This window comes from Ornithodoros turicata, chromosome 5, assembly GCF_037126465.1.
Source record: "Ornithodoros turicata isolate Travis chromosome 5, ASM3712646v1, whole genome shotgun sequence".
NCBI lineage: Eukaryota > Metazoa > Arthropoda > Arachnida > Ixodida > Argasidae > Ornithodoros > Ornithodoros turicata.
In genome coordinates, this window is record NC_088205.1 from 77713000 (window position 1) to 77738704 (window position 25705).

The window sequence follows — 25705 nt, forward strand, 5'->3', positions numbered from 1 at the left end:
GGCAATGCGAAAGGTATGCAACGCTCGAGTGGTGAGTGAGAAAATTAACAGCCTGTGATACGTGAGCAGAATATGGTGAGTCACCATAATAAGCTGGGTTCCGTGATTCCAGACAAGCGTTCTCGCAACCGTTACACTAATATCACCCCCACCCGCCTTATATTAGGCAATCTTCCTAGAAATGTCATCCTCTCAAATTTGGAAAGCGCGAGTGTCTCCACTGTAACAGCAAGGAGTTCCACTTTGACTCCAAAATGGAACAGTGTTATTGCCCGCCATCCCACGTTCGTTAAACACAGCGCTAGCCAGTGTTTCCAAATCCAATGTTGCGCGTATGGACGAAATGCTGGCGTGTAAACGTGCGTTGCTTCTTTTCAAGGCCAATTGAAGCCTTGACTAAACGATTTCAAGATTACGTAAGGTAAGGAAAGAGCGCACGTTAACATAGGCACTATATACTTAATATTGATATCAACATTGACAATACATTGTGAAACTGTGGGTATCCGTGTGCGTAAGGCAGCAATAGCACGGTAAAGGGGAAATCTCTAGAAGGAGGCACGTGCTTGTACACACATTGAAATTGAATCCCGTAAGAAGTGATTCAGTTTCAGCCGTCAATCATATAGAAGCTGAACGTCTCTTGGAGCGTTTGTTCAAACCGGGGAAGTTTTCCCTCCCAGTTTTAATGAGTGCGCCGTGTAGTGGAATATATCGTCACGTAAGCCTTGAGAACCAGCATTTTGTAAGAAAGTCTTATAACGAACGTCCGTCATCCATACTAGCTCGGTTGATCACAGAGCGTTTCTGCAGAACTTCCTTAATTGTCTTAAATGTTCATCATTACTGTAAGAGTTAGTACTTCTTAGAAACCTCGCGAATATAGTACATTTCCAACTCAGTGGAATAGCCACCCGACAGAGACTCGGGGAAGGCACGTTGGACGGTGGACACTTGACACCTCAGGGGGTCTTCGCGACCAGATGCTCGCTGGCAATAAATCAGTAGAGTGGGCCAAGGAAGATGCACTGTCCAAAGGTGCATGGTGCACGAGTTGACAGCTTGGTCCGTTACCCATAAATACCGAGTAGTGGGCGGACAATTAGGAGGTGCCTGGTTCGGTCTAAATTCAAACTAGGCCCACCATGAGTTGGAGACGTTTGGACCGGGCTTCTGGGATTGGTGTTTGCTGGCGGAGGTTGTGTCTCAAATGTCAACCTTTTAAGCGGAGGACACACGAAAATCTGGGTGTGTAAGGCGCAAACAATTTGATGAAGACGAGGCGAAAGCCCCGTGACTTCAGTCGCTGTGGTATTGTCTTATATACAGTTATGTAAATAAAGCCCAGTTCTTGTTCGAGAATACCGCCTGTCGGACGTCTCTTGGAAATACCTTCGACCTGTGAGCACATCAACGGACCGACCGTCTTCCCAGCAACAACGGAAGAAACTTTACTATTACACTTCGGTGGTGGGGTCGGGACGAGGGGGAGGGGTCCCTCTCTTTCACCAGGACCAAGCCCAACCTTGTCTAGTGCCGTGAGAACACTTGCACGGCGATCCAAGGGCACGTCGAATGGAAACTCTAGCAGGCGTACCCGCGTGCCAGAAGGTACAGATAGACTGCTTTACAATGTAGGCAAATCGCCCGAAAACACTTCCGCGCATCGCGTTGCGTATCGTTAACTCTTCAGAGAAGGCATCGAGTATCTCTAATCCTTTCTTTCTCTTTTGGGCCCCCTTCTCCCCCTTCACTCCCTCTCCTTTTCCCACTCCTTTCACAAAGGAGCGAAAAGTGCCGCCTAGTCTTAGCAAGACAGACCTTCCTCCTCTTCCGTAGACCATCATACCGCCACCAGGATCTCAAGCGTGTTTGCGAATCGAGCGGTCAGTTGCGGGCAGTGTGTTATGGGAATGAGAGGAGGCATTCTCTGCGTCTCTTCCATTCATTGCCAAAAACAAAGCGACGGGCTGCCGTCGCTACGGCGGCGGCAATTTCTCATTATACGACCTAAGCTTTTCGTTCTTTTTTTTTTTTTTCGTTTTGAGTCGAATTGAGAACGCTATAAGTAGTCACATGGTTTTGTTTCTCTTACGTCATTTGTCCTTTGAAAGTAAGTTGTTCTCTATTCAGTGTTACATATTGTTGGGGCTGCGAGAAAAGTTGTCGGAGCAGAGGCGTTTTTTCCGACATTTTTTTTTTAAATCTTTCCTAAGCGAAAAATGAAAAAGCCAACATCCTGAGAACCAAGTTGTTCAAACTGCTGGCGCACCCTGCATGCGTAAAATTTTGATGATTGCTGTCAGTTGCAAGGCGCGCCGGTCCGGTGGGTCATATACATTGACGAATAACAGTCATATATCTCCGGCATGTCTGCTGCCACTTACAGGTGCGGAGGCTATTTATTTTTCTTGTAAACCTGAGGGTGGTTCTATATGGCTCAAAACAACACCAACGACACTAACTGACAAGGCGTTTGGGGTGACCGTAATCTCGCTAAGTTTGGTCTAAGCTGCGTTCAGTGCTAAGCTGCGATCGCGAAGAGTCTCTGACTGTGAGCGGTATAAGGACGGCGTGCTATTCGTCCTTGTCTGACTTGTGGGGTAATCTAACCGACATTTATCTGCGGAAAAGATCCAGGGTGTCTCTTAACTTCTACTGAAAGTCGAGTACTGAAAGTCGAGTGCAATAGGGATGGACGGGTAGGTGGAAGGCCTTGAACAGAATTCTGAAACTAAAGAACATTGATAAGACACATACCGGCCACCCCTATTGCATTTGACTTTCAGTACATTGTGCTGCTTGGGCACTTTCTTCTCTCGTCTCCTGCTTTTTCTTCTTCTTCTTCTTTTTTTTTTTTTTTTTTTTGTGTGTGTGTGTGCGGGGGGGGTCTCTGGGTAGGTGCGCGTAGATGTGCAGCTACCTGTTCGTTCCTGGTCGTTCGAACCTCCATTTGTTTGAGTTTGAGTTGAAATAAACGAATGCGGTTGACCACGACAAATGAAGGTATTCAATAAGTATCAAAAGTGGAGACAGTGCTTCGACAGGGCAAGGAATAAAAGGGGAACTTTATTAAAAGCTAAGCTATATAAAACTAAATTAATAGGGTGTTTTTTTTAGACGATACAGATTTTTCATAAAGAAACTATAAGGGTTATAATCACGCTGTTTTCACTTCTATCATGTCTGTGCTGGCGGGCGTTCTTGGCCATATGTTACTGAACCGTCAAATCACTAATTACCTAAAAATTGTTAATTAACTTTTCAATTATAAAAGCTACGAAGTTGTCCCAATGAGAACATCCGTTCGGTGACCTGATATCGTAGCCGTTTTCAGAACAAAAATCTGTTCAGTAGATCCTCCGTAAAAAATTCGTGAATGGACACAATTCGCGTCTTTCTTCACCCCCAACGTGAGATGGTGAAGGAGCCTCATGCGTCGAAGATGAGCTTTAACTTGCGGAAAGAAAACAAAAACACATGTATCTGCGACGCTGTCAGAACTGCCCTTATCTTGGGCTGCATTTTCTGTTAATCTTTTTCCAGGACGCAAGAGGCGGCAGTGTGCTCTTTCCTCCTCATACACTGGGGGTGAAGGAAAGATGGGTCTCCGAAGATGCGCATTGAACAAAATAAAGAAAAAAATGATGTCCCTTCAAAAGTTTTTTTCTCTCTTTTTTTTTTTGCGGACGATCTACAGAACGGATTATTGTTCTGAAAATGACTACGATATCAGGTCACTGAAAGGAACATATGTTCTCATTACGACAACTTCGTATCTCTTATAATTAAAAATAATAATTCACGGTTCTTAGGTTATTAGTCATTTGACGGCCGAGCAACATTTGGCCAAGAACGTCCGCCGGGCCAGAGATCATCGAAGTGAAAACAGCATGTCTATAGCCCTTATAGCTTTTAATGAAAAATCTGTATCGCCTAAAAAAAGACACCCTGTATCTACAAATAGAATGCAATTCGCGCATGCTGTGCTCACCCTTTTTAGAGCACGTAAACGTTTTGCTAATTCACTTCAGGTACCAGCTCGACTTTTCCTTTTCATTAATCTTTTTTCATCGTGGTTGCAACAGCCTATGGTTCAATGCAAGACTGACTGCACTCACGCGATAAAACGTACAGTAGCGGCATTCTACTGTAAAACGATTCCTAACGCTCCCAACGGGACCGTATAAAACTACGTTTCCATGACATTTCAAAAGGGGAAAACGGCCGCCACCGTCGCGAGGAAAGATCATCCGTGCGCATGCGTGAAAGAGGCGCAAAGAGTCGGCCCTCGGGCACACGGCTCGCAGTTGAGCGCTCGATTCACGCGCGAAAACTCGGGATCCCTAATATTGCCTCGGCGAAGTGGACGGTATCGGACCCCGATTTTTGGATAGGGATATGAAAGTGACAGAAGAAGTCCGAGTCACCGTAAGTGTTTCCTTTCTTTCTTTCTTTCTTTTTTTTTATTATTTCTGATTATTGCGATTCTACTGGTCATGTATGCATACAGTTAAAGTTGGTTAGAGTTAGAAAGACATGAAGATAGTAATGTACGCATACAGGTATCCTGACTGGGCGCTTTTTGTTTAACACCAACTTTGGATGCAGTAATTGCGTTGAGAGTTCTTTCAACAAGTTTGAGCAAGGTCTGAAATGCGGAAGCGCACATTGCGAAAACTTTTCGATAAGTTTAGTTACGAAGCTCTCGAACATTAACGAGTTTGATGAAACGTCAAAAGCAGCGCAGATATATTGTATTCGAATGGTGTATGATACATTAAGCGGCTTTTACGATTATGCCTCGTTATTCCGAAAACTCGGACTGCGCACAGTACCGACAACCGCACGCGTTTGCGCGTGTTCGCTGACCACGGGTTTGTCTTCCGTACCCGTTCCCGCAGTGATCACGTTAAGCCAAGTCGCTCAACGTGCTGTTCTCTCACACAGAGTACTTCGTGCAGCCGACGAGCTGGGCATGACGTATTATTCTGGTATAACATTTTTTGGCGGACAGACGAAGACTGTCCAGTCCAGCTGTCATCTGCGCGTTTATATATTCCACGTCGAACTTCCAGAAGAACCAGTTTGTTTCGCGTAAGCGATGCGCACTTGCTATCGCCTGTCGTTAGATGAGAATTAACGCTTAACAGTGTTTCAACGATAAGGGTTGATATTTACAAAAGGACTAGACTTTAGGTGCGCTCTCGAGGATGCATTGAGTTTGAGTTCGAATATGTAAAAAAAAGGGCGGAAGAAATCGAATTCGTCGCCTGACGAATTCTGCTACTCCACAAATAACCCCTAAATGGATGAACCCCACAGAAAGGGAAATTAAACAGCTAAAAAGATCCCCCTCCCCTTTCACCGAACTGTGTGTGCACACCTTTATGGGCACCACCGAGCCAGGTCCCGGCTGTTGGCGTGCACTCTTTATACAAATAAGGAAAAGTTGCGCGCATGCTGTTCCTGATCAAAGTTAGTCTGGTCGGAGAAGTAATATTACAAAGTTTCCACGCATCGCGGCGCACGAGATTTTACCCAGGTTGACGCGCCCAGTGATGTATGGGTTTATTTTTATCGGCGGTTTTTCCCCCCGTTTTTATTGGATATACGGATTGGATATGGATTGGATATACGTACTATTCCCAAGCTGGCGCTTTTCGCTTATGCTCGCTTCGTGAACGTAACTGAATTATGGCCGCAAACAGCCCGTGATGATGATTTGGGTATTACTGGTGATAGCTGTTCGCATAATCATGCGGCCTGGAACAACAACGTCTTGACAGTGCTCGCATCCTAGGTTTATGAAACCATGCCAGCCCGACTGCGCATTATTCACACGATAAGATGGCTACAAACATCTAGGCATTCAATCATTTTTTGTTTAGACAACAACAACATATAGATTGTGATGATGAAGTGGGGACTTGTTTAGAATAAGAAAAGTAACTATTGTGAGGCTTGAACGCACAAAATGGCAAATGGCAAACACAACAAGAACCTCAGGGTGCCTAGGAAAATGAAAGGTAAAGAAGGAGATGAAAGATGAAATTCGTCGGCAAGGTGAGCCAATGTGGCGTAATCGCTTAGCGCGATTACGCGACTACTTCCTCTCCGAAGGTTGTGGCGTGGAGGGAGCTGCAATTTAGTGGACCGACGTCATTTGGTCGACGTGTAAGTTGCAAGGCTTCCGAGGGGGACGTTAAATACGGTTAGCCATGTTCTGAGATGTCAGTGCACTTTAAAGAACCCACAGATGACCAAACTTAGTCCGCAGACCGACCGCTGTGTCGTCGCTCGTGGTTATATGGTTGTCTCCCTACCCGAAGTCGAGAACTATTGTCGGGAACGAGACGGGATTTTTCTGTGTATAGCGCGATTAGGTACGAAACGTAAAATGAAAGCTCGTGAGGAACGTTATAAATCCGTCATTTCCTCCCCCCCTCCCCCTCCTCTCGGCCAATATTAATGTCGTCTCCGACGATTTAGTATATACGCAACGCACGCAACTCTGGTTAGAGGCAGCAACGTCTTATGTTGTTATCACTCCAATTATTTTTCCCTAACAGTTTTTCGTTTGCACTGAGCTCCCTAGATTAGATTAGAAGTAGAAAAGAAAAAAAAAACGTAGGGCGCATTGGTGCGACCAGCTGTTCCATGACGCTTACGTGTGAAAGCATTGAGTGATTGCGCTCCTCAGAATTAGCCTATGTGCTGCTAGCAACACGGTTGTCTGAAATCGCCTGTCAGTAGTTCTGCAGCCTATATTTCCTTGATTGCCTCCCGAACATATTGTTCCAATATTCTATTTCAAGGTGTACCATATGCTGCACGTGTTTCTTACTCAAAATAAATGATCTTGCAAAGAGTGCTGATTTGAGATGGTTTAAACGACGGGGTGCCGATTTCAAGCAACCGTGTCGCAAGCAGCACTATATTTTCCTTCATCGCGTTACAAGTAGGCTTCTTTTTGCTAGTTGAATACAGTATGCAACCAACAGTATGCAGTATGCAGTACCAAGTATCTAGTATGCAGTACAAACAGGCCCAATCCCACATTTTGAGGCTTCTTTTTGGACAAGTGTCCATGCCTCGGCAAAACTCACTCTCGAGCAGGTTCATTCATGCTCATTCATGGTCAATGTGACGAATGAGTTTAGCATAACTGAGCAAAGGGAAAGCTTAGCGCCGAGTGAGTGAGCAGGAGACACAAGTGCCGACCCCTGCAATCGAGATGCATAAGAGGATGTCACCCCCTACAGAATACTAGTTGTACATCGTTCCTGTAAAGCGTGCTTTGCCTGCAGAGCTTCGCTTTCATGTGGAAAAGCGCATCCTACGTGAGCCGCCACATGAACTTTCGGATGCAATCTTCTGACCACTTGTGTACATGGCTGTGGGACGAATAACGATCCGACGATAGTAGATCGAAAGATGTTCACGATAACGGATTCAAAAACATGGTGAGCCTATCACCTCAATCCTTCGAAGAGGTTTATATTACGCTCGTGACCATTGAAGCGCCGGACTTCTTTATGTCCCATCATTCTCGTTGACTGCTTCCAAGCTGTTAAAACTCCCTATTATTGCAATTCCACATAGTACGTCGCTATGCCAAGAAATAAGTAGCTTTATAAGTAGTTGTATGCCTTTTGAGAATTACTAATCTAGTCGTTGCATGGGGCAAGAAACGTAATTGCGCGAGATTTTCTCATTAAAGGAGCATGGAAGTGACATTTAACACGACTCGAAACCCTGCTTCATATGTGAAGCTGTCCACAAGGAGTCACCATGCAAAATATTTTCGCTCTGCGGCGCATTGTTACTGCGCAATAAGACAAAAGACAGTCTGAGGAAGCAATCGCAGACGAGAGACACGAGTCCCGCGTGACGCTCAGGAACTTCTTTCTTTCTCTTTCTTTCTTTTTTTTTTCTCGGCTCATGCGCCGATTAGACATACTTGAGCTGTGCCGTTGGACGTCACTGGTCACGTGCCGGAGCCCGTGATACGTCACGACGTCTTCTGCTTCGCCGATGCGCTCCTTGGATGTGGAGATGGTTTTTGAAAGGTGTGTGGAACAGCGCCTTGCGCGCGCCCTGTAGATCACCTGCGCTCAGCGTTCTTTCGCAGGAGCTCATTTTATTCGATACAAGAGACTTCGCAGCGAAAAATAAAACATATTTTGGGGGGCACTTCCAAGGTAAAGAAATGGCGTTAAAGGAAATGTAAAGTGAAATATAGTCATAATGTTTCAAGGCGTAGTAGAACATGGCTGTGTGATCACACACCCAAGTCATCACCTCTCAGTTCGTCATACCTATCGCACTAATTAATTTTGAACACTTTTAGGAACTGAAAGGTGGCAACCGTCGACATTCGCAAAGAACGAAGTTGGAGTCGATCCCGGATTGGCGAACAGACATGACGTATTATTAGGTACCGCGTAACTCATTTGAGACAGGTTAATAATTATCATTACTTTTTTTTTTCTTTTTTGAAGAGCAACATCAATTTTTGAGGAGTTGGGTTTAAACTGCTAACGCTCGCAACGTCCGAATCCCTCCCCACTGAATCAGCACCCATCACCTCTTTGCAAAACGTGCAACGTAGAAGCCGATGTGCCACACATTCTCATTGCCTGCCAGCGGTACGAAGATCACCGATCGAGTCTCCGGCGCCGCCTTGCTCATCTAGGCTACCGAGAGCTTTCCTCGCGGTGCTACTTGGCCCTACTCAGCACGCTGAAGTCACGTCTGCGCTGACACGATTCCTTCGGGAATCTAAACTCCTGGGCATTCTCTGATGCGTCCTATGCGCAACGATTAGTGAAGGAGCTGTTTCTTCTGTATTTTTCGATAATTTTCTGTATCCCAGCTGTTTTCTTTTGTTTGCTTGAAAGCATTAGGGAATAGCAAGCCCACACCGTGGCTAACCTTTCCCTTCCCTTTTTTCTTACTTTGCATTAAACATATTCCCCCCTCCCCACTTCATCATCATAATATATATTTTGTTGCAGTTGTCGGAATTCCGTGCCAGCGAGGTGATCCGCGCCCTGTGTTGCCATTTTCATCCTTCCGCGTCTCTCTGTCGTCTGCTCGGTGTATTGTTGTTGTTGCAAAACCTCGTACCAAAGTGATTTAAATGAATGTGTGGTTTGCGTTCTTGTGTGTTGAAACACACGAACCGTGCACCTTCGCAATGAAAATGCTTCTACTGCACTCGCGAGAACAGCACTATCGCGTCTTACGTAACGCCAAGTTGCTTGCGTTCTCAACATATGGAGCGTGAGTCGCCTCAGGGCTGGGGCGATTCTGGAGTCCTCTAGCTACTTTTGTGCAGCGCAAGCAATCTTTGAAATTCGATTGCCGAAACAAAATGCTCAACATACAGCAGAACCATTTCGCGTCTGATAAAGCGCACATCTTACAAGCTTTCAGAAACCCATACGGTTTCTGCAGGTTTGCCATTCACTTTACAGTTCCATTAAAACAAAAGGTATCTGTGATCTCGAATGCTTACTAGACGGGGCTTGTTTAACTGCGAAGACGTAAGTGGTCGAAACATTGTGTATGGATCAGTATCCAATGTCTAGACTGTCTAGCAGGAAGCAAGAAATACTTGTTTTGTGTGTTTTTTTGTACGCTCTTACGTTTCCCATAAGAATATTTTCCAGCATTTTTTATAATACCGTTGCGCTACCACGTATAGTAGAACTTCTTCACGAAGAGCATCCATTAGTGAATTCCTCCTGTAAGCATTTCCATTTTGGAAACACAACCAACGTTGGGGGATTTTCGTAAGAGCCATAGGATGTTTTAGATTTGAGATGTTACATATGCAATAGACTGGGTGCTGCTTCCCACCAGTCGTTTGACCCATGTCGTGGTCATCATTTATTTGTTGTTCATTTGAAAAAGAGAAAAGAAAAAGTACGCAGCATCCAAGTCCAGAGAAACGAAGTGGCGCCCGACTAACCAGTGACATATTTCTCGTCTATGACTATTTCTTGCTTTTTTTTGTTTTCAATTAATTCGTTATTGCAAAACGCAGAATTTGCGTTCGAGTCTTTCGTATATCAAACTAGTTCACCCTTACAGAAAACAAGCAGAAATCTTACTGTGAGCCTAATTACGTGCACAAATGGTCACTCGGGGACGCTAATTAATAGTCTTGAATGTAACAATATCCTGTACCTTTCCGTCTTCCTTGAGAAAAGCCAAAACATTCTCCTTAACTACGCTTCACTTAGTTGTGTATAGGATCCCATGAGGGCCACTGAGGTCCTGCGACCTTCCACAAACTCAAAATGATACCCAGATAACACAGTCTCAAAGGAAATCATCCCTGCAGTAAAGAGCTCCTAAAAGGTACTACACATACTATACTCAAGCCCTTCCTAAACGTTTACCCTGGGAGAAAAACCTTGCGCGACACCCATAAAAATCCCAAAGGAATATCGGATTACTTAAGCAAGTCCTTTGTTGAGAACTTCGCAGTCACCTCTGAACCGGTGCCTCGATTTCTCATTCATGGTTAATAATCGATGCCTCAATCTCCCGTAAGTGGGTCAAACTGACGGTGTACTTCCAGAGTTCCGCGATGAACAACATTTGCTTTGAAGTTTCTCGGTTCGGTAACTATCTCGGCTGCGAATAAATGCGAAAGCGTCTGTAGCGTTTAGTGGTGATGATAAAAGTTTGTTTCTTCGGTGAACGGCGTAATGTTAAGCGGTGATTTAGCGCTAACGAACAGAATGAAAGGGTCTGCGGAACGCTGACGGGTGATAACAGCCTGGCTATTTAGCGTACGTTCGTGTTGCTCTTGGTACATTATCGTGCTTCATCAGTAACAATGAAATAATTACATCTGTCTTTTTGCTTTACACTAAGCTGACGTATATTTATTGCTCAATTTGGTTTTATTAATGCGCCGGTAAGAGATAGCGTCCCCGCCAGCAGCTCATATGCTGGTGCTAATGTGGTTAAGTACACAGACACTACATGTCGACGCGGTACATTTGAATCCGATTCACCTTTGAGTATCGGAACCGATGCAAGAATACCCCCATGTGCTTCTCGCTCTCTTCTCCAGCAACAAATAGAAGCAAATGAGCTTGGATAAGTGAGAATAGATACAACCTCGCAACGCTTTGAAAGAAGGCTTATGTACATATAGCAACACTTGTAGACAACAAGGCTACGGCACGAAGGCACAACTACTTTAGTGACCCACCTCCCCATTCAATCAATCAATCAATCAATCAATCATTTTAGTTCATTCATTCATACAATGCGTACAATACCATTGAGCTAAAGGAACCAGAGGGAAAATTGGCAGCAAAGCGACCCTTGCTATTCTGGTATCTTACCCTATCAAGATAGCCAGCGACGTGCATTCCACGATCAGCGTAATACAGGGTGTTCAAAATTAAGTTTTCACGAGCGCTACGCAAACACAGCGATGACAGAAAACCGGATGATAACTTTACGCTATTTGTGTAAGAAACAGGTGCTGCTAATTATGTAGCACCCGTTTCTTACTCAAGGAACATAAAAATATCACCAGTTTTCTTTCGTTCGCCTATTTATAAAGTGCTAGTGAAAGCTTAATTTTGAACACCCTGTATACAATGAGCTCCTGTTCTCGGACCACGCTGTGCGGTTTCAATGCGTTCCGAGCCATGTCGGCCTCCACGGTAATAGCCGCGCCGACGCCGCGACGGCGAAACGTGCCCACGCATTAGAGCCGATTGGTGGAATACACATCTTAACATCCCGCCTGACAACTGCAGCTACGCCGCTTCATCACTGTCAGCACGAAGCTCTTTGTCAAGGACGTTGCCAGGACCAACCCCGTCTTGGTGACCATTGACCCAACGATGGAGTACACTATCTGCAGTTGCGTCTCAGGGAGGAAAGAATCTGTCATCCATATGCTCCGCCTCAACGTCGCCCGCACTGCGTCGCTGCTATTCAAAATAGTCCAGCAAGCCACATCTCTATGTTCTACCTGCAACGTTGAGGCAGACATTTGACACCTTCTTCTCGACTGCCGCCGTTCCAAGTCCTTCCGCGACAACCTCAAGTCTCGCCTGACCCGCCTCGGATACTCCACCTCTCTCGCAACACTACTTGGCACACGCAGCGGAGGCATAACCGCGGCGGTTCTCCACTAGCTGCGTGATACCGATCTTTTCAGCAGCCTGTGACATTGTGGGTGGGACGGCAGAAGACCTCTGACCTCTGACCCCACATCGCCTTACTCTAACTAGCCCAGGAGCTTGACTACCCACTACGAAATTATTTAACAAGGAATAGCAAGCCGTCCTTTCTGACTGACCTTTCCTGTCAAAATAAATAGCTTCCCCCATTTTTTTCTTCTAGTTGTGATGGTGATGGTGACATCACCATCACAACTACTTTAGGTTGCAGTACGTACTATTTTATGTCCTGATCAATTCCACGCACACGCAAAAAAATAACATCAATCCCTATGAAAAAAACAGCGAAGAAACCTCATTCTTTATTATTCCCACCTTCCATATATCACTAACTTAATTTCCCTGCTCGCCATGCTAGCTGTCTTGACCAATTTATGTGCGGAAACCAATCTATGGTGCAAGCGTATGTACGAAACATTTGGGTACCCCTTGTATTCTGGCGAACAGGAGGAAAGGCAGGCACTATCTTGGACGTCGCGACACAAGCTCTCATGCTATGTGAAAAAGGCATCGTCGCACACAAGACGAATGGCAATGCGTTACCCATCTTCTTGTGCTTCCCTAAAACTCAAGGAAATGATTCATTCTACAAGTACACACTAGCCGGATTGCTTTATCCCGCTTTGTTCATCTCCCTTTAGCTTATTTTCTGCTCCTTTCTTTGAGTATATCGAAGTTGACGTGCCGTGGCAAGCCACAGCCAACGAATATTTTGCCTTTCAGCGTAGTCTGTCACCGGAGAAAACAATTTGTCTTAATTACCGCCTTATTCCAACGCATGCAGTTGCGTCAGAGGAGAAAAAGCAGTTTTCGTTGCCGACGCCAACATGCAACCCCAGCAATGAGCCCGCTGCAGTGCAGTCCAGCTTTGGTCACCTCATCAGTTGCGAGCTTCGTGAATTTCTTAACAGTGCCCACCCAGTAATGTACAGGAAGAGGGAGATACAAGAGAAGCACAAATGCTCCTAATACGGGACTAATGTTTTTCTCTGTTGTTTATTTTGTTTATTCAAATGTTGCGATGGTGGACGAGCAGGTAATTTTGGAATTTTACGCTCGTCGACGCCGAAAAGGTTTATTCGGTTGGAATAAAATCCATTTGCGAAAACGCCGGTAGAAAAGTAGAAGACACCGCTGATAACGTCATTGGTAGCTAGAACGTGTACGGAAAATCCTGAAATTAGGCTTTCAAAAAGGTAATACAATTGGCATAGAAACTGCCCGAGCAAGCCCCTCCTCCTTACAAAAACGTCGCGTCAAATTATACGACATAAAAACCGCTCAAGGTAACGTTTCATTTTCTAATTGGTTAACTAATCAGTTTTATTTTCCGCTAACGCAGACCCCTTGACATTCAGAGAACAAAGGCAGCTATAAATTTAGCTTGTTAAGTGCATTTCCTATTTCTATGCGGCGAGATGTAAATATGCTAATGTTTCCAAATGGCATTCTGCAAAAAATAAAAGAGGAGAAAAGGATAAAGTTCTATTCAGCGGCACGCAGTCTTTTAAAGTGCCTCGCTACCAAAACCGTAGTAATTAAAAAGCGCGTCGGTGTGCAGCAACGAAACGGCATTTAATCTCCACGAATTACTAATTCAAAGGGAACAACGTCGCGGCCATGTCTTTCTTTCTATTTTTTCTCTCTCTCTCTTCCCCTCTCTTTGTTTCGTTGCGCAACATTGTTAACATAGCGGGTGTTAGTAAATATTTGATAACGTCACCGGGAACCCACCGTGCCGCATAGTAAACCGGTTCATAGTAAAGTAGTAGTAGATTCAGGATGTTATCACTTGATCGGGTGCGGTAGACACTGTACTCCGTGAGCCATGTTATAAGTTATAACGGTCTACTAACATAATAGTAAGTTCTAGTGCAGCGTACGCTATGGTCTTTGCGTACGTAAGAAATAGCGCCGTGGTTCCGCGCACTGCACGAATTTATGTTTTGCGAGTGCGCAGGACCACAAATATCCCTTACGTTACGCAAGGACGATAGCGTACGATACCGTAATATAGCCCCAAACGCAGAAACGCCTAGTTTCATCCGCTTAGCTTTTTTCGGTAGCTCGTCCACAAGCTTAGATATCCGCAAGCGTTCCCGTGATACACAGACACTAAACAAACCTGAGGTGGCAGGGGAGCTAAAAGCACGACACTTGCACGCGAGGAAGTCGTTAGAGTTTCTCGTCTTCCGGAATAAAAGGGCCCGTGGGATAAGGAGGCTCACGGACACTGTCGAGGCCGAACGCCAGTGGCGTGTAGGACTCATATTTTATTTTCCTTCGTGGCTGCAAGGAAGCCGCAGGAACGGCAAGGGCGAGCGGCATCTATAATGATGTGCAACGGTGCAAGGACTCGAAAGTCCACACTCTAAGAAAAAAAGGAGTACTTTTACTCCTTTTGGGGAGTAATTGCATTGCCACAAAAAATAGTCCCTTTCGGGAGTAAATGCACGGGAGTAAATGAATGTCACAGAGTGAAGACCGCATTTCAGGCGCTGTTGTAAGAGTCCCAGGTACAAAATTGGTGCGCAAGCATGAAAATACTTTGAAGCAAACCGTCAACCGTGATATATCGAGTGATATAAAATCTTGCGCCATATTAGGGCATAATTTGCGAAGAAAGATGCGCTAACTGTTTCTTAGTCTGTGTGGCTGGAAAATTGCTACGTTGTCCGAGTTATACAGCCTTATGTCGTTCAAATTGACCAAAGGGCACATATTTACGTAGACTGTCGCATTCAGGAGACCATTCGCGAAGTTTAGTGACAATTTGCAGTCCTGGGGAGTAAATGTCGGGACTAAATGTTGGGTTAGGGGACTAAAATGGGGAGTAATTGCAGACTAGGGGAGAAGAAGCTGCAATTACTCCCCGTTTTACTCCTCTTTTTCTTAGAGTGCACAAGCGGAGTCCAGGGGGCGCAGTGAGGATATGTTGCACCACCATGTTGCGCTATAGATACACCACATGCCCATATAACGAATACTGTTTTTTCATGCAAACCTTGTGGAAGTGTTGATGTGGTCATGCACTGGAGAGTGAGGGGGATAGGCGTTACGGAAAAACGATAACTCATCTAATGCAATAAATCAATCGAACAATGTATCGATGCAAGTTGCAAATGGCGAGGGCTCCAGGTCACCTAAGATAACATGTTTTCCAACTCAGCTTCGAAACCTGTAAACTTCGACCGAGCGAAAACTCTCACATTCCGTTCGTCTCAGACTACCGGCACTGTGCGGGGTTGAATCGCCATCAGCTCGCTAATGGCAGCTCCAATGTCAAGCTGACTGCGGGGATGCGGCTTCGAATCTTATCATTGGCTATATTGAGTCTGTTGTTTCCCCGGACTTTTTCGACAACTTTTCCAGATAAATTCGCCACAGTGTCCTCTGAAGTCGGTCCAGGACACATGCGAACCACCCCGTGTTCCACTCTTCCGCGCTTTTTTCTCTGCGTCTCTTCACGACTGTCTGTCGCTCATAGCCACCGTCGCTTCGCGGTGCTAACATTTTTTTTTTTTTTTCATTCTCGAAAAAAAAGAAAAAAAGGATGCATCTTTGGCAATTCTGCTAGACGCGTTTCGAAGCGGTAGGTTTATAAGGTCATCTTACGATCATTACATGTGCTTCGGCGCCCATTGTAACTTCTTCCTCCACTCAACTCTTCTTCTTTCTCTATAACTGTTACGGACGGACCAAGAAGGTTGCAGACGATTTCGTAGCCCCTATAGAGCTATCGCGCACAAAATACTATCAACTGCTTGGTGAGCAGCTGCTGCAATACCGCGAAAACCGTTATTCTAAAACCGTCCTATCCAACGCAACGCTCCATCACCGTCACGCTTTCACCATCTCCGTCAGATACGAATTTTTAAAAAAATCCACCCGCAGAGACTGCACCGACCATTTCAACAACCCTTACTTTGCAAGAACGCGGGTTTGGCACTACCAATTTGTCACCGAAAAAAAATATATATATACATATATATATATCGGCTGCTCTGAGCGAACAAAGAGCACATCAGTGAATCCTGTCTTAGTTGCAACTTTTCTATCGCTGCCTCTGCTGTACAATTTCCTCTTCCTCTAACCATTATTATCATCATTATATTCATGTTCTTTCGATTTTTTCCCCAGCAGCGTGTCTACATCGTGCTCGTTAAAGAACAAGAACTTGAGATGACATGACGTATTGGCTTCAGATTATTATTTATTCATTTATTTTCTTTTACTACGCCGTTTTTCTCGACCGTGACACGGTGTTTCGCAGCTTGCGAGATACTAACGCTTGTGTTAGTTTGCGCTACATTATATTGGAACTGTATTGAACTTGTACTACACAAGTTTACTTGGTTATATTAAATATCCAACACAAAACTAACGCTACTTTGCTCTTGGCTTTTCTTTATTTCGATCAATCAATGTTCTTCTTTAGAAGATCCTTCTTCTGTCTGACTCCATAATTTTCTGTCCAACCTGAAGAACTCCCAGGCTCTGGAAGAGGAACGCAGCAGAAAAAAAAAGAAAGAAAAACAATCGTTGGTTAAGAAAAAGCTTCCCGGGGAATAATGCAAACCCAGAACGCTTTAGTACGTACATATTTCGGAGCAGAATCCAATATATGGGCATCCCGCTTAAGATGCATTCTGCGTTTTCGTGCCACTTCTCCAGATAAAACTCTTGCCATTCGCCAGTGTTTTCGAGCGATTTGAATTCAATTCCATTCTACTCGGCTCTCTCCATGCAGCTTACTAAGTAGCTGCATTACAAAACATCGAACCCGAACACATCTTGCACTTTATTCGGGAAGAAGTTCTTCCATCCGAACGGTGTATCCACACTGTGCATTCGTCATTTGCATCGGAAACGGCATAAAACAATCCAATCCAATTCAATTCCAATCTAAGAGCAGTTCGACGAGCTCGCAACTCCAAGTAGAAAACAGCGAAACACCGCCAGACTTTCAAACAATGAAATAGGAAACGTACCAGACGTCAATAGAAACGCGTTGGTCGTGTTACTTCCCTTGGCGGTAATGTTCCGGAGAATCGTAAAAGAGCTGTGCTTGAGACTCCTGTTTTTGTGTTTCTACCCCAGTCTCAGGGTTCGTTACGGAGATCGTAAAAGAAAGTCGTATTTCACGCTTCTCTCACCTGCGGCGCGAAAACCTGCGTAAAGCCTTGTTTCCAGCTGCCCATACAGTTGGGGTGTTTGATTACGTGTGACAGCTGAGTGCACGTGACATGAGGAACGAGCGTTCCGGAGGAAGCAGCAGTGATGACGATGATGATGATGCTGAGGAATATGAGGATGTGTGTGTGTGTTTCTATATTTGCCTTTTCCTTTTTTTTTGTCATTTTTTCTTTTTACTTTTTGTGGGGTTCATTTATGGGATCTTTGTGCGAGTAGGAAAATTCGTCAGGCGGCGAATTCAATATCTTCCCTACGGTAACTTTCCATACGGTACGGAGACGTTGCGCAACTCAACCAGTGAGTAAATCAAAGGAACGAACCAACTAGCTTCCCCTCTCCTCGTTACACGTCAAAGGAAATGACGTTAGCAGGACAAAGTAGAGCAGCGAAGTAGTTTTCAGACGTTCCCAGCTGCTGGCTATCCCTTCGCGCCACACGCTTCATTGCTCACTTTGTACAAATACATACATATACGGCTAAAAATAGATATTTAAGGCAGCCTCCAGTTCAAGGGCAATTGATTAACTGTCGTGCCCCTTAGCTGTTCTCTGTCTCTCGACATTCAAAGCATGCTGTTCTTGTCATTCCGTGTTTGCACCGCGAAGCAACAGTGACTAGAGCGGCGTGCAGGTCTGGACAGATGGAGAAAGGACAGCAGGAAGGAGTGGGCGACAGCGGGGTTTAGTGTGCGTCCTAAGCAGACTTCAGGGGAAACTGTGCCGACACTATGCCGGAAAGTCCTCCGGAAAACCCTGGGAAAACCTCAGACAGTAGGAGTAGACAAACCTCGGTGGTAGGATTCGGACCCACCACCTACCAGTCAAAGAGCATTCTTTGATTTGATTTTATGCCGCGCTCCTATTGAGTAAGCGCGAGCTGTAAACAGCATTTACTCTATAAAAATACATCTTTCGACACTGAGCTTTTTCTATGGGTTTTCTGTAGACCTTTCGGATGAACTTTTCTGGCGCGGAATCGATTAATCAAATTTAAAAATTCATTTCATCCAAAGAAATGCGCGGAAAGTACAATTTTCAATACCGGCACTGATATCGTGGCTTCCTAACTTTCAGTCAATTAGGAGATCTGCTTGAAACCCGAGAAGCTATCAATAATTCGTTTTCACCCATTTTTTCTCGAGCTACAATAATTATCGTCTAGTTTATATTCATAGTTTTCCCCTTAACTCAATATTTTATCACACAGAATATGCGTCCGCGTAAAATCTTGCTTTTTCAAGTCTATCTATTTGCCTGTTAAGTTATTTATTTTGATAATATCTATTCGCTAATCAACAAAACCAGAGCAGCGTAGAAGTCTCGCCTCACTATCCTTCTCATCCTTCTGTCTCATCCCTCTTTCACCGCTTGTTAGTGTATATTTTATTTCCTAATTCTTGTCTTTCCTTTTTATTTATTTTGTTCTTCTTTCTCTTTTTTTTCTTTGTTCTAATAAATATATATCTCCCCCCCCCCTCCCGGTTTGCTTTCTTTCCCGGTTTCCTCCCTGTTATTTAAACATGGCCGTACGAGCCCTTCGCTCTTAGATTTTTTCTTCGCTCTAGATTTTCTTAGATGTTGTCGCTTGTTTTCCATTCAAATAAGATTCAACGAACTATCTTCGCCGTCAGTTTCAATTTAATTTTTTTTTATTTGAATTTATTCTCCTTTCGGATGGGAGAGACTAAAAAGCCAGAGGGCTTGACGAAGACTCTGCTCCCATATGTGTCCACGCCGGTAATCCTACGGGCCCTTCCTCCTCCCTACGGGCTCCTGGAACATCCTTTATACTTGCTGTTGTCCCAAGCCAATGGACCTCTTTCACACTCGCGTCGTATCGTGTAGGGGCTGTCCAGCGAAACATGATCGGTGACTGCGCGCCAAAGCACAGCCCGCTAGGATGCTCTCTACAGCCGGCAAGAGCCGCCGGCACCATATTGGCGCCATCTATTTAATATGTAGGGAACCCTCTTCGACGCCGTCAGAGTCACAGGGCATGCGCAGAGGCATTTTGAAAAAAAAAAGTCAATTCCAGGCCGCTCGGCAAATGTTGCAATCAACCAGGTAACTCGCGTTATACGGCAACTTTTTTTTATTCGACGTTAGCGCCGCGAAGCAACTGTGGCTATGACCGCAGTACGGACGTAGACAGATGGAGAGAGGAGGAAAGGAGGAGGCCGATAGGAAGGAGGAAGAGAGGGGGGTTAGACCAATGAGTGTAGCTAAATTGAGCGGTCTCTTGCCAATACGAGCAAGTTCACCACACAGTGTCCGCCTTTACGGGCCGTAGGGTGCACATTCCACAAGAATATGCTGGGTGTTATGTGATGTGATGTGATGTGATAGAAGAAGTAGTAGTAGTAGTAGTAGTAGTAGCAGTAGTAGTAGTAGTAGTAGTAGTAGTAGTACTGCTAGGTGTTCGACAGGACATTGCAGGTGGAGCAGACGCTTGTATCACCGCATCTGATCATGCATTTGAATTGTGGTGTGAAAGTCACATTGAGGCGGAGTCTGCGCAGATTGGAGGTAAAATGAACTTGAGAAGGCTTGAGGATTGGGCTAGTTGGTAATGAGACATCTGAACTGAGAGTGCAAGAAAACACGGACAAAGAACGGAGAAACAGACAGGACGAGGGCTAACTTCCAAAAGAAGAAAATGCAAAACCTCTTCACAGCACACGTGTCCCTGGAGGTAAAATGGCGTGATAAACGGGCAGGGAAAGAAAACGACAAATTTGGGTATACCGAATACGTAAGAGATCGGTCTGTGATGTCCCGGCACCTTCGCTGCGGAGCCAGGGGCTGAAACCATGCAGTTATAGTAGGGTCCTCCCGTCACCCCACGACTGCACAATTGGCACGGCTGTCTGGGACTCATGCAGAGAACGAAGTATACTATACGTACTTACTTACGTAAACGTGGGGCACAAACGCATACTCATTGCATTTAGTGGTGGCCCGCGTGAAATTGTGTGCGTGCATGTAGGTTTAGCCACACTAAACCTAGCGCCAATGCGTCTCGCACTCAAAAAGAAAAAAAAAACATTTCTGACACAGTTTCTTGTTTTTGTTTTCGATTGTTTAATTGGCATTACATCCGAGTACATAGAGAGCGTGTGCGCGACCTCCAAGTGGAGCGGTTGTCACACTTTGTAAGCTTTGCGCACAACGCAAGCTGTGCGCAATAGCACACAATCCCCAGAGGCGAACGTGCATCTGCGAATATCAGCCGAACACGACATCTCCAGATGTCGTGCTCAACTTGGAGGAATCGCAAAGAGCTCGAGCACGGCCTGGTGCGCCCTCAAAGGCTACATTTGAAAGTATGTCTTACGATCAAAGGGATATCTGTTGAACGGACTCCGCAAATAGGCTCCTTGGGCACTTACTTGAACGTTGTTGACGAAAGGCAGATGTACTCTCTATATACTAGATTTCTAGCACGCTGCTTCCTTAAGTGTCTTCCGAACGACGCAGCGAACGAAATCTTAGCTTGCGCGCGAATTGAATTGAATTGCGGAAAAAAAACGAATTCCGCTACTTACAGAATGAAACCCACTTGCCAAAAAAAAAAAAAAAGGAAATTACAAAGCTGCCCAAAAACTTCCCGTCACAATGGGGTAGGGTACCGCACCACCGCGGTGAAACACCCAATCTCATCGTCATTATTTATTGTGGGTTGGTTGGTTGGTTGGTTCCGTCACAAACTGATCTCCCTTCAGATATGGTTCGTAAGAGGACAGCGCACTATGTTTTCCTCGTATCCTCACTTTAGCACAGATCTCCTTCAAAGCAACTCGCTCTAACTCGCAAGCGGGGACTGTTGCTTTGAAGATGCACGTGTCCTCGAGTGGGTACACCAGGGAAACTTAGTGCGTTAACCACTTAGAAACAAATGTTTGAAGGGAAACCAAGCGAGAGCTGTTGCTTTGAAGAAGTATGTGTGTTTAACTCAAGACACGAGGAAAACACAGCACGGCAGTCACTTACGAACCATGTTCAAAGGGAAACACTGTTTGTCGCGCGAACAACACTACAGGTCGTCGCGCCGATTTTAATCCAAGTGTCAGCTAAATTAATCCACGCGCCATGCAAACTTTATTTGGCATGGATTAATTCAGCTGGCACTTGGATTAAAATCGGCGGGAAAAACCTGTAGTCTTTAGGATGGTGATGGATAGAAGAGATATAATAGGGAGAGATTAAATTCGTCACACGACAAATTCGGCTACGCCCATAAACAGACACCCCCTACCTCCCAAAGGGGGAAAAAAATTGAAAAGAGAAACCCAACGCTTTCGCGATAACTATCGGCCAAGGGCCAAATCACCGGTTAACGGACGCACAATGAATCACACGATCCTAATAGACTCGACTCCAACGCACACCTCCTAATAAATGTCACAAGCGTTGACAAGGCAGCATCCCTCCTGTCAGGTGGCCAAGGAGCCTGCACGTTAACGAGATCAAAGTTGCGGTTGTCCAGTCGGTCGCGAGCAGATTTCATGGTAACCCTTTAAGGTGCGTATCTAGAACAGTGCATGCACGAGGACGTGCTCAGTGTCCTCCACGGTTGCACAAAGTGTGCAGTTCGCTAAATCAGCCTTCCCAATTTTATGGAGGAATCGGCGCCCATATATGGCACGTTCAGACGGAACCTTTGCAAGAGAGCCTGGACAGATCGAGGTAACGAGGACGGAACTCTACATTTCAGATCCAGCTCAACTAAGTGAAGCAACAAGGAGTTCCCGTCGCCTTGTAGCCATTGCTACAAGGCGTCACGTCACGTCAGAGGTAGTAATCCGGCTCCGACTTGAGTATTGAGTTTCCACTAGGAAGCGAGGGTTCTTGGATTATGCTGGGCACGAAAGTGAAGTGCAAAACATTCAGTTTGGCTAACGATGGAAGCAACTTCTTCACAAAACTTCGTTCATCGTTTTTTTATTCTGCTACAAGATTTACTACCTTGTTAGCGGTACACTTTTTCAACGTACTTTCAAGATGCCAGCGTGATTTGTGAGGAAAAGGCGGCAGTTATTTCTTGAGCGGGCCTCTATCTGCCGCCAGCCATATTCTTTGCGCGGACTAAATGAAAAGCGTGGAAAGAAGAAACGTGTGAATAACACGCAGAACGAAACACCGGCTGTCGTAAAACAGAGGACGTGAATTCGGAGGGTTATTGAACGGTCGTGGAAACAGCGTTGTGACAGGTCTGACACAGGAATTCACAGCTAAGAATAGAACGGCCAATCCGATCGAATTTACGTTATCTTATTTGCCCGGTTGGAGGGCGACGACCTTTGAAGACAATAGACCACCCACCGCGGCACGTCACATCACATCCAGATATCATGTGATTGGGATAGTGGATCTTTGTGAAACAAGGGTGGTGTTGTTGGTGTTGTCGTCGTGGAACTTAGTAGTTTCCTTTATTTCTTTCTTTTCTTTCTTTATTATGGGTTGTAAGAGAGGTTAGCCAAGCTAGCCAGGGTAGCATCGGCCTTGCACCGTGAAGCTTACCTTCGTATCTCCTCCGCGCAATTGCACCCCATCATCGGAAACAATCATCAAAACAACGACTGCCAACACACGTGGATTTTTTTTTTTTTTTTTTTTTTGTCAACGACGGGTCGCGACATCTGGCGTTGTGACGTATATTGTTTGCAAACAGTCAGTTCGCCATCCGAAGGCCTTTTCCGGTTTTTTGGGGCAAATCAAAAGCTGTATCCCCTTAGAGAGCCTTGTACGACTACATTCCGCCCCTAATTTCGCGAACGCATCGTAGCCAGCGCGGTGCATTCCACCGTACCTCGGAGACTAAGCCGCTCAGTCTTTGTCCCATTCCGAAAACGGCTTTATCCCCTCGAGCACTGCCCCAGCGCAAGATTGCCCGCTTCCTCCTTAGCTGGACGTCGGAGTCAGCAGCCTGCAATGCGATTGCCCTTAGCTCTATCCCCCAGCCAGCAAAACGTACTGAAACTGCGACTGCACATCGGGCCTGACGGGTACATCAAGTTCGTTCTCTACGCGGGTATCTGGGCGAGGGGAGAGGGGGGTAATGACAGAATCGGCTCGCCGTTAATGGCAATACAGAAGTTTGCGTCGTCCCGACTATAGCACATAAAAACAAAAGGAGACCGATGGAGGGTGGAGATGAGTATCCGCGCGAAATCAAGCACTGCACTGATAAGGCGCCTATTAGCCACCTCTATGCACTTAAACTTTCGATACATTGTGCTGCTCGGATTCGTGTCTGGTCCGCTCTCTCTCTGGAGAAAGTTCTCCTTAACCTGCCCCACCCATGATAACAAAAATCGCAAGGCCCCTAAATTTGTCCTCGATTTCCCGGATGACATTAAAAACTTGATGATTTGCCACATGACTTGCAACCCAGTGACTCTGTGATGTATTACGCAGTGATATTTTTCATCTATTCTACCCTTACCCGGTTAGCGAGTCATAATTGTAGCTGACAACACATGACAATATACAAAGAAAGGGAGCGATTTTAGTCATTTTATGGACACGAGGACCATTATTCTTTTTTTTTTTTTTTTGGTGGGGGGGGGGACTAAACGCATGGTAGATTATGCGAGGTTTGAGGACTACCCGCAGCGCGGAGATGGACTCTTTGGGGGTCAGGTGATTAAACCGGGGAGCAGTTGGCGTCTAGAGATCTGGAAGCTGGAGTTCCTCGCCAACTTACTATTTGTCTATCTTAGAGTGTATGGCGCGTTCACCGTACCCTGCGTTGTGAAACCTCCATCCCCCTTGCCTGCCAACGGTACGAAGGTCACCGGTCCAGCCCACTGAGCACGATGCAGTCAATTCCCTCCGGAAGCTAAACTCTTGGGCACTCCCTGATACCTTCTACGTGACTGCCTGAACAACTACTAGTAAAGGAGCTTGAAGCTTCCATCATGACTAACCTTGCACTTCCCCTTTTTATTTTTTTATAGTCATTAAATATATTCCTTCTACATCGTGGAAACCCATTTCTCCTGCTAAACTTTCCTTTACTTCTTTTTCTTTTTTACCACCTCATCTCATTTACACAAGCGATGGAAGAAATGCACAGGGGGACCCCCGGAAGCAAAGAGATCCCTAAGAGGTAAAGACATGAGTTATTCATCTCGCACATAGAGAAGACAGTCTCGAAATGCGTTTCCAATAACCACGCCGTGCGCGGGCGAAAGATCATTTGAACCTCCGCGGTGGAAGCATGCTTCTCTTTGCTCGTCCATATGTATTAGCTTCAGAGCTCTCGAAAGGCGGCTCCTCAAGCGGTTGACCTTTCAGACTGTGGCTAATTTGTCGAATTCAAGCACCACAGGAAAAATGTCGCACGTCATCACTACGTCGCCAGGAGATACAAGATGCCAGCGACGAAATTTTAGCATTGGAGGTTTCGATTTTAGTAAAATTGACCCTCGCATTGATGGGTGATTAGAAAAGTATGAAGATGGTGGTTTCAGAAATGTGGTTATCCGGCTGCTCCTTAACACTTAAAGCTGATCGCTCAGCGACTGTTTCGTTTCCTCTTCAAGAAATGGAGGATAAAAAATTGTAATGTGAAGAGATAACATAAAAAAGGAACATAAAAAAAGGGACGAACGCTTTCCGCTTGAGCTTCACTGACCACTAAGTTCTAGAGCGCGCTGTCCGCCTTGGTACCCACACCCTGTACCAATGTACTCTTTTCTAGTCTAGTGCCCCCCCACCCCCACCCCTTGCTTCACGCCAATGGACAAATGACATTGTCCCCCCATCTATTGCTTAGGAGGGTTAATCCAACGCTCGCTTTCCGGATGCCACGAACCACCTCTCGTCAAGACGCTGGATTAAGTCATCGGATGCGGCTGAACGTGACCTTTACAGCTCAGTGGCGTTACAGCTTGAGACAAGTTGACTCTCCCAGCTGCCGTCAATGCGGTGATCGGGAAGATCTAGAGCACATCCTTCTTCATTGTCCGCACTGCCAACCTTCCCGAAACACGCTTTCATGGTCCCTCCATCAGCTGCACTCTCGCACCCTCTCTTAGTCAAAATTGCTTGGTCCACAGGGAAATCCAACCTAGCAACGCTCTGCCCTCAAAGCACTTGCACCTTTTTGGGACACCGTAGGACTTGTGTCCTTACTCAGACACTTATTATTCCATTTCACCACAATAGTGCCCGCAATGGAGTAGAATACCATCCCTGGCGATGAAAATCCCAAATCATAATCACAAAATAAAACAGTTTTTGTCTGTGCAAGGGTTAGTTACTCCCGACGAGAACGAACGA